Raw genomic sequence first — 9,632 nt, forward strand, 5'->3', positions numbered from 1 at the left:
AGTGCATGAAATCGGCTTCGAATTGGTTCCTCAGCCACCGTATTCACCAGACCTGGCCCCCAGCGACTATTACTTGTTCCCTAACCTGAAGAGATGGCTCACGGACTTAATGGGCCCTTCAACCACCCTTACCTATCCCATTAAAAAACTACCCTCGTCTTTTGCTCGGGACGTAAAAATGGAACAATTAACTGTAAAACAACGAGAAGAATTTAATTCAGCAAAAAATTGTCACATATGTCAAAAACCTTTTCAGCCTTATGATATTGAAAATCATGACCACTCACATTTTTCTGGAAAATTCAGGGGAGCTGTACAGAGCACGTGCAATTTGAATTTTTTGAAACCGCATATAATACCCATCGTTTATCATAAACTATCAGGTTATGATTCACACTTGTTTATTAAAGCTTTAGCAACGCGCTTTGAGGGGAATATCTCATTATTACCCATATGTAAAGAAAAATACTGATCTTTTACAAAAGATGTCGATAACATTATAACATACCTCAGGAATGATGAAAAAACAATTACAAAAAAGGATTATAAATATGATGTTGAATTTAACTTGCTATGTAGAAAAGTTGTCTGTCCATACGATTATACTGATAATTAGGGAAAATGAGATGAAGCACAATAATAAACAAAAAAAGCATTTTTTCCAATACTAAATAATGAAAATGTTTCTGACGAAGATTATGAAAATGCGTGTAAAGTTTTTTAAATTATTGCTAAGAACAATAGATATTCAATTGTTATTTATATATAAAAATTCAACAATTGGACTCACAAGTAACATTTTTAAAAACAAAACAATTACAATTCTACGGTTCAAAGTTTAGTTATGAATATTTAACTTATAATAATTAATTATATGGAACAGTCAGGTATTCCTATCGGACCGCGTGCCGGCGCATACGCCAGCCACGGGCGGACATTTTGCTATCTGGGTACAGTCTATATATTTTAATGGGGAATTATAGACCACGCACAAAAACGTATTAAAAATATTAAAAATATACTTAGCTGTCAAGAATCGCTGGGGAAACGAGCCCAGAGTGGCATATCAAATAATCCTTGTGTCACTAATGCCAACCTCGGAAAAATTCCATATTCTAATTGATTTATTTTCTTTAATTCGTAAACAAACCTCTCTCTCTCTCTCTCCACTGATCCTTAGTGTCAATTTCGTGACACAAGTGACGCTCCAGTTCCCACCTGAGGTGATGAACCGAGACGCCACTCTGTAGAGTCATTCGTTACTCTAAGCTTAAAGCGAGCAGATCTTCTTAAAAAAAGGGATTTATTGTCAAGGAATTTGATAGAAAATCAATGTTACAAGGAAAATAAAATGAGAGGAGCGAGGCAGCTGCCAGGTAGGCTCCACTTCCAATACTTGTGGAAGAGATTTCCTTGTAAATTCCTAATTTCAACGCTGTGTGTCGAAATAGTAGATACACGCTGTTGAAATTTGTTAGTTGCTGACCTCAGACAAGGTCATGGTCTGTTTTATTGTAAGTAATTTCAGTGTTTTGTGGTCGTGGGTTAATTGGAACTTATAGTTCCAATCAAACTGATGGGGTCTTCCACCCCATATTTCTATGAAGTCGTTATAATTCACGGAAAACCTAAAGGAAAAATGAGATAAGCTAGCCTCGAGTGAGCTAACAAAGATCGTACTACTTTTGAGAACACGGGTTCCTCGCTGTAAAGTCTGATTTCAAAATTTATTAAAATTAATCATTTAAACCTATTAAAATGAAGTGCTTCAGTGATTGTGCAACCTAACCCCTCTTTCTTGTGTCACTCCTTACTCACACCACTATCAGAGTGGTCCGAGCATTAAAGTAATGTGTAAAGTTTTGGTAAATTTTTGTAGTTTTGGTAAAAATTATCTGGTGCCCTTCAGGCAAATTGTTGGACTCATCTACGAGTCCAGTTAAATTAGTAAAATCTATATAAACGACTAATTGGACAAAAACCAGTTATAACTTATATATATTTATATAAACATAGTATATTTGTTGACTTATATTACTTAAAATTACATTAATCAGTACGTACATACGGAGCAAGATTAACCGTTTCCTGTGAATATTTACTATAATCGTGAAAGTATTGATTTTCCCTTGAACACCATAATCCAGTATGAGTTGCAACTGTTGATTAGCGGAGAGTGAAGAAAGCTATTCGAAGAAAGCAGGTTTGAATGCATATTCTTTTGCACTGCTCTTCTTGTATCTATGGGGCCATCCATAAATTAGGTACCGCAATTTTCCTCCAATTTTGACTTCTTCCCCCATATGTAACGCCTTTTTCGACTTTTCCCTGTAGTTTTTCGCCTTTATGCAATACTACACTAGAAACCCCGTCAAAAGTGTTGCATAATTAATGGATGGCACCTAAAAACTACCATAGGACATGCGACTAACACATAAAAAAAAGAAAAGTATATTCCAATGAAGCATCTTCTTTGGATATTGCAGATTTAAAGAGTTTCATTTAATGTTCAAGAGAAGTCACCGGTTCGGAAACAAGATTTCAAGCTTTTTAGATACTTCTCTGCTGAGTTGCATGTATTTCTGAGCAAGATACATTGTAGCTTTTCTGTATATATATATTTACTAAGTTCTGCTGATTTTGCGTTATTTAAGCTCATGTACGAGTACCTTGCAGTGTGGCATTCTGTTTGAGGGTTGCAAGTGTTTATTATTTTATATTTCTTGTAGATAGAGAGGTGACAGGCTTGACACTTGTGGACATAACATAAGAATATCTGAAGAATTTATATATTAAAATAGGCCAACGCAGAAAAATAATACAGATCATACATTCTGCAACTTCATCGTCTGCTGCATTAAAAGGTTCCATCAATGGAAAGGTAATTAAATATTTAAGTATTAGTGCAAGTTTGGATTTAATACTTTTTTATTAAGGTATTTTTGACGCATTTTTATATGATTGTGATACATACGATGTGTGTTCAAGAAATAAGGCGACTTTATGGTTTTCTCAAAAAATATTCATTTATTCCTCAATATTTATGTCGTAGTTTTTATCTTCTCAATCGTTGAAAATCAATGTCCTTTCGTGGGTCTCTTCAGTTTTGGGAAAAGAAAAAAGTTACTGGGGGCCAAATCCGGTGAATATGGAGGCTGAGGCATGACTGTGGTGCTGTTTTTGGTCAGAAAATCTTTCACAAGCAACGATGAATGATCAGGTGCATTATCGTGATGCAAAAGCCACGAATTGTTTTTCCAAAGTTCCGGACGTTTTTTGCGTATCGCCTCTCGCAAACGGCGCATAACTTGAAGGTAATACTCCTTATTGACTGTACGACCTTACGGTAAGAATTTCTGATGCACGACGCCACGGTAACCAAAGAAGACAGTGAGCAAAACCTTCACATTTGACCGAACTTGACATGCTTTTTTCGGCCTTGGAGACTCAGGATGATTCTACTGAGGCGATTGGGCTTTAGTTTCGACGTCATAACCATATACCCTTCATCCCCAGTTATAACCCTTTTGAGAAAATCAGGATCATTATTGACTTCATTCACAATCTCCTGAGCGATGGTCATGCGATGGATCTTTTGATCAAAATTAAGCAGTTTTGGAACAAATTTCGCTGACACACGTCTCATGCCCAAAACGTCCGAAAAGATAGCATGTCATGAGCCAACCGATATGCCAACATCCGGAGAATCTGACCTCTGGGCTATCAATTATTGTGTGTACAATGCAGCGAGAGCTTTGGCCGATGCGAACCGTAAAACCAAACCAACGGTTGATCATAAGACCAAAAGACGAATGCATCAACTTGCCATAAAGTTGGGCTGGGCAAGACAGTAGGCGTCCCGCATTCAATGTGTGATTGTCTACATCACATCTGGCTGCAATTTTACCGCCAAGGTTCGAAAGTTTGGGCGCGAAGTCCGGACCCGTTATCACACACTTAACAAGTCAAAGCTGCTGACCATCAGGCAGCATATTGTTGAGAGAATACGGATACTATCTGAGGCTAAGAGAAGTATAGAGCGGAGGAAGAGGTGGTTCAGAGAAAATCAACAGTTTCTCTCTGACCCATCTCGACTCTTCCAAGACCCTCCGGTTACTGTCGATCACACACCCAAACCAGAGGACGTCGAAGTATTTTGGCAAAGGAGCATTTCTGTACAAAGCAGCGGAGGAGGCTGCTGAAACACTCGGACTTGACTTCAGTATTAGGGATGAGCAAAATGCATCAAATCTTATCTATCTCGAGTACTCACTTCTGAAAGCCCGGATTAAGAAAGCACAAGAGAAAAACTTTCGTGAACAGTTCCTCGATAAGAGGATGCACGGTATCTTCGACAGAAATGTGAAAGATCAGTCAATGTCTTGTGAGCTAACGTTTGCTTTCCTTAAATCGCCCGGATTGAAGTCTGGTAGGGAGGGTTTTATTTTTGTATGCCCAGACGGTGTCATTTCCACTTTAAAATACCGTAGCCACATTTTGAGCCAAGACATTCCTGATGATAGCTGCAGGGCGTGCCATACACACCCCGAGCATTTAGCTCACATACTATCTAGTTGTCCAATTCACGTGGGAACGACTTACATTCAAAGGCACAATGCGGCACTAAGAGTACTTTATTACCATCTCTGTTACTCTTACAGCATTAACCTTAATATCGCTCCTCTAAATGCTCCTAGGGAAATCAAGTCACTTATGGAGAATAGGAAGTGCCGATATACTAAAACTTTATATTCTCGACAATTGTTTCTGTTGCTCACTCGAGGCCTGACATGGTTCATCTTGACGTCGAGAAGCGAACCATGTTCGTTATCGAATTTTAGGCACCAGCTGACAAAAACATCATAACCAAGGAGAATGAAAAGAAAGAGAGGTATCGAGACCTTATAAGGAGTTGCAGCGATTGTACCCGGAATATTCTGTTAAACTAATCGTCCTTATCATCGGCGTTTTTGGAGGTGCCAAGCTTTCACTTGCTAATGGCCTAAAAAGCATCCCTGCGTGTCAAGAATATGCTAAAACACCTGCTTGAAAAATGCAGAAGGCGTTAGTCCTTGGGTCGCTCCGTGTTCCTAGGGTGCACGAGGCTTTTGCTGGATCGTCGTATTGATTGCTTTACAGACTGTAACCACCTATCTCACGGTCGTGAGACGTGGTTGTGGCTGAAATTTTACCGCGATTTCGCTGGGAACGGGTGCAATTTTCCAGATTTGCACCCGCTCTTGGCGAAATCCTGCGGTTGTCCTTATGACAAATTTTTAATTATATATATACATATATTTATATTGAGGGGGTAAGCCACCCCTACTTATTTTTAAAGTTGTGCTGAAAAATTTTTAATTTAACGGAAAAAAATTCTAACTATATATTTTGGAGTTGAGACAAATATAAAGTTTACGTGTTTCGCCAAAATAAGGCTAAAAAAACTAATGGGTTCAGCTACCCCTAAACACTTTTTATATTATGTCTATGATATTACATACTGTCCATACCTAAAAAAATTGGAAAATTTGTTTTATAACGATGGGTGTAAGATACAGTCCATCCAACCTGAATGTAAATGAATCACCTTATTTTTTCGCAAGATAGATTTTATCGCAGAATGTCCAATAATGTATTATTGTGAATTGTGTGATAAATTTTATGTTGCGATAAAAACAAGGTGATTTAAACTAAGATAGAAACTCATTCATTGAAAGAAGATTCATTGTCAGTGTAGTTTTTAAAGCCGTTACTCTGCCCTAATTCCCTCACAATTAGTTTAGTAAAGTGCAGGTTTCAACACTGATACTTTGCCTCACCCAGAGAAGCAAAGACCGACAAACTTCACAGGCTTCGCAGAATAAACCAAAAATCACCAAACAGAACGATAATTCAACCAGTAAATTTTTAAATTTCGATATTATACATGAAAAGTCTGAATAGAAGAAGGTGCCCTGCCTTGAGCCATTTTGCTTTTTTTAATTTTTTGCAACTACTTGTTGATTAAATTTGAAAAATTGACAATAACAGTTCAAAAGGGTGGCCGCTCGACTGTGTATGGAAATTTTGGTTTATAGATTTTTATCCTCATTATTACATAAAAAAATATTTTTTTTATATTTTAACATTCAATGTTTCTTTTAAACTAAACTTTTCAACCTTTCTACAGGTTTGAAAATGCAGGTGAATCCTTTGAATGTTATAAATTTACTGCTTGCTACATTCCAAACATTAAATATAAAAAAACTCCAATAAACATGAGGGAAGTTTAAATGAAAGCACGATTTAAAGCAATTTTGTTGGATACCATGGAAAAATTTAACGGGGTGGATATGATCGTTGAAGAGTCCTTAGATTACCAAGAACCTTTTAAAAATTTAGATGCACAAATCATAGAGGATGATGTTCAACACCATATTCCTGATCCGCCTTTTTCGCCTACGGATAGATGCACAAAAGATGAGGAAGAGATATCATACGACTATAAATTAAGAGCAGTCGAATATTGGAGAAGTGGAAAGAAGAAAAATTTAAGTCTAAGAGTGTTCAGCAAAAATTCAGAAAAGTTCTTTCAGGGAAACTATTAAGACGTTGGGCCCATACACTCCATAAAGGCGGTACTTATAGAAAAAAAGTTGCTAGGATATGTGACATTACTTTATAGAATTTCAAAAAAGCAGTTGATGACGGGCTAATTATTCATAATATAGACATATGCAGGTGGGCATTAAAAGCACAATAAGAAATTGGTCATGAAGAATTTCGCTTCCGCGCTTCTCGAGCATGGCTTGCTAAATTTAAAAGCAAACACAGAATCGTTTCCAGAAAAGTAAACTGGTTTGTTACCAGAAAGAAATTGGAAAATGTCAACGAGTTAAAAACGAAGGCAGATGAATTTGTAGCCAGTGTGAAGCCAGAGATAGCGAATGTTGGAGTACAGAATGTTTATAATTCGGATCAAAGTGGCTTTCAATTGGAAATTCATTCCGGGAGAACTTTAGCTGTTAAAGGAGAAAAAAGGTGGAATCGTTGTCCAGTTCATGTCGTCCACTACCCATGGTTACCAAATAGCATTTTACTCTTTAATTCGTGGAGTGGTCATTGCCCAACTCTACTGCCCTGGCGGACCGAAGAAACCGAATGAAGCCTCTAGAAAGTACCCGTAAAGACTCCATTGGATCCCCATTCGGTTCCTTTTTCAAAAACTCGAAAGAACAGCAAAATCAACTTTTAAATTGTTGAAAATTGAATTATACGTTAAAATTCCCTATAGAAGGTCACGGAATAATAGCAATAGTTTTTTTTTGCAACGGTAAAAAGTTAAAAAATATATAAGACGTATAACGCCTGTTCACTGCTACTTACAGGCGATGCGTTTGAAGTGTAGCAGTCAACAAGCGTTATACGTCTTTATTTTTTAAAACTTTTTACCGTTGCAAAAAAGACTATTGCGATTATTCCGTGACCTTCTGTAGGGAATTTTAACGTAGAATCCGAATTTCAACCATTTAAAAGTTGATTTTGCTCGTCTTTCGAGTTTTTAAAATAGAAACCGAATGGGGACCCAATGGGGTCTTTACGGGCACTTTGTAGAGGCTCTATGCGGTTCCTTCGGCCCGTCAGGGCGATTCCTGTAAAACTCGTTGTGATGTATTAGGTTTTACTAATATTGCTGTAGTTCGATGTTCATGGTGTAAAAAATAACTAGGGTGAGTGATCCAGTGGCTGAACAGTGACAAGTGAATGAACACTAATGCGAAAAATATATAAATATAACCTTTGAAAGTTAATGTCTTTATGAATTTCTATACATTTGAAATCTTGAAGCAATTTTGAAGAGTTTAATATACAATTCATTGCAGTAAATTCTTGCAAATAATTTTAAAAATTTCTTGAATGTGAAGCATCATCGATTATGGTGAGTGATGGTGAGAAAGTCATCGACCACTATAACGTACGTACCTAAGCAACTCCTTGTTTACACTGTTTCTACAAAAAAATTCTTTACCTTTTCTGCATCAAAGTTGTACTGTTATAGTTTTAAGATATTATTATTCAATATCCCACAGCGTTTGTTTCGCAAAAAGTACATTTTTTATTAATAAATGAGTGTTCACCTACTGGACCTTTAAATTTCCCGTGTTCCAGTGAACGAACGCTGTGTTCATTTATTGGAGCAAAACTGTCACCCCGCAGGTCCAGTGAATGAACAGCAGGTTACAGAGACCTGGCTATTGTTTCTTTACATATAAATAAGTTTGTTTCAATTAATGTGACTATAAATATCGAATCTATAAATATAAACTATAAATAGTTATAGTTTAAATGTATATTTTTTTGGTTAGATCATCAAAAAAGTACGCACGAACTAAATTAAAGGTAAGTCAACTTTAAGGTTAGAACTTTAATGCTTTTTTGCATTTAGAAAACGTTTTTTAACTATAAAAAACATTAATTCGTTCTAGGTACTATTGCGTACTAGACAATATATATTTATAAATGTTTACAGAATTTCAATTGTTACAACACTGTGATTTATAATTGTATTTGCTAATTTAACCTAAAACAATATAGTAAGGTGCTGTATTACAAATGTTATGTGTACTAAAAATCGCAGTTTTCTATTGTTGTTACTAGATAAGAGTTATCTATTTTCAAACGAAAAGTTGTATTTTTTGTAAGGTTAAAAGAACTGATAGAAATGTTTTAAAAATAAATATTGCAATATAAAATTAGGAAAAGTTAACCTAGTTCTGTGTTCAACTTTTGTATTCCTTCCTTTCTTTATATCTAAATGTCTTGTGGTTTTTATGGAAATAATATATTTAATCAATTTCGCAACGCTTTCTAATATTTTACATTATTTAATTGCTCATTTTGTAATGTACCCATGTAATTTTATACCTAAATCCTAATTCTAATTTGTAGTGATTATAGTGTTCGTTCACTGATGCTCTACTGTTCATTCATTGGCTCACAGTGTTCATTCACTGGTGTTTTCATTAATTTTGCACTATTTAATTATTTTTTATAAAGCTTTTTGCTAAAAACAAAATTTGTTTATCGATTATGAAATTTGAACTCTTAAGAATCTATTTTCAAAAGTTTTGTAAGAATAATCAATTATTATAACGTGAAATGGACTAGTTGTAATCAGTGATTTCCTTAAGTGTTCATTCACTGGGTCACTCACCCTATGTTTCAAACATTTTTTTGACGAGTATCACTATTGTTCAAAGTTTGAAGAATAAATCTTCGTTTAGGGGTAGATACCCTCTTCAATGCTGTTTATTTCTTAAAAGTACATAAATACCTTTATCCTCTTTTTTTGTATGCAACACGTATTTTTTCGCAGAATTTTAGACTTATTTTACTATTTTATATATAATTAGGGGGTGATGTACCCCCGTGTAATTTTTTTATTCATGTTGGATGGACTCTATTTTACATCCATCGTTATAAAACAAATATCCCAATTTTTTATGTATGGAAAGTATATATTATTATAGATATAAGATAAAAAGTGTAAAGGGGTAGCTACCCCCATTAACTTTTTTAAAACTTATTTTGGCGAAACATGCAAACTTTATTTTTGTCTTAACTACAAAATATTTTTCAAAAATTTTTTTCCG

The 9,632-nt window shown here is 35.4% G+C and overlaps 1 long non-coding RNA gene across 2 annotated transcripts in view; it reads left to right on the forward strand.

The window, feature by feature from the left end:
- Positions 1-1,281: 1,281 nt before the first annotated feature.
- LOC117167789 overlaps positions 1,282-9,632 on the forward strand; it is a 25,033-nt gene continuing 16,682 nt past the window's right edge. Inside the window, exons 1-3 of one of the 2 annotated variants that reach the window (XR_004466430.1) lie at positions 1,282-1,376; positions 2,730-2,881; positions 6,170-7,191. This is a non-coding gene — a long non-coding RNA (uncharacterized LOC117167789). Of the gene's footprint in view, positions 1,377-2,729; positions 2,882-6,169; positions 7,192-9,632 lie in introns of those variants that run through there. The other variant, XR_004466431.1, reaches the window with a different exon arrangement.

This window comes from Belonocnema kinseyi, chromosome 2 (genome assembly GCF_010883055.1).
Source record: "Belonocnema kinseyi isolate 2016_QV_RU_SX_M_011 chromosome 2, B_treatae_v1, whole genome shotgun sequence".
In the NCBI taxonomy this organism is placed as follows: domain Eukaryota; kingdom Metazoa; phylum Arthropoda; class Insecta; order Hymenoptera; family Cynipidae; genus Belonocnema; species Belonocnema kinseyi.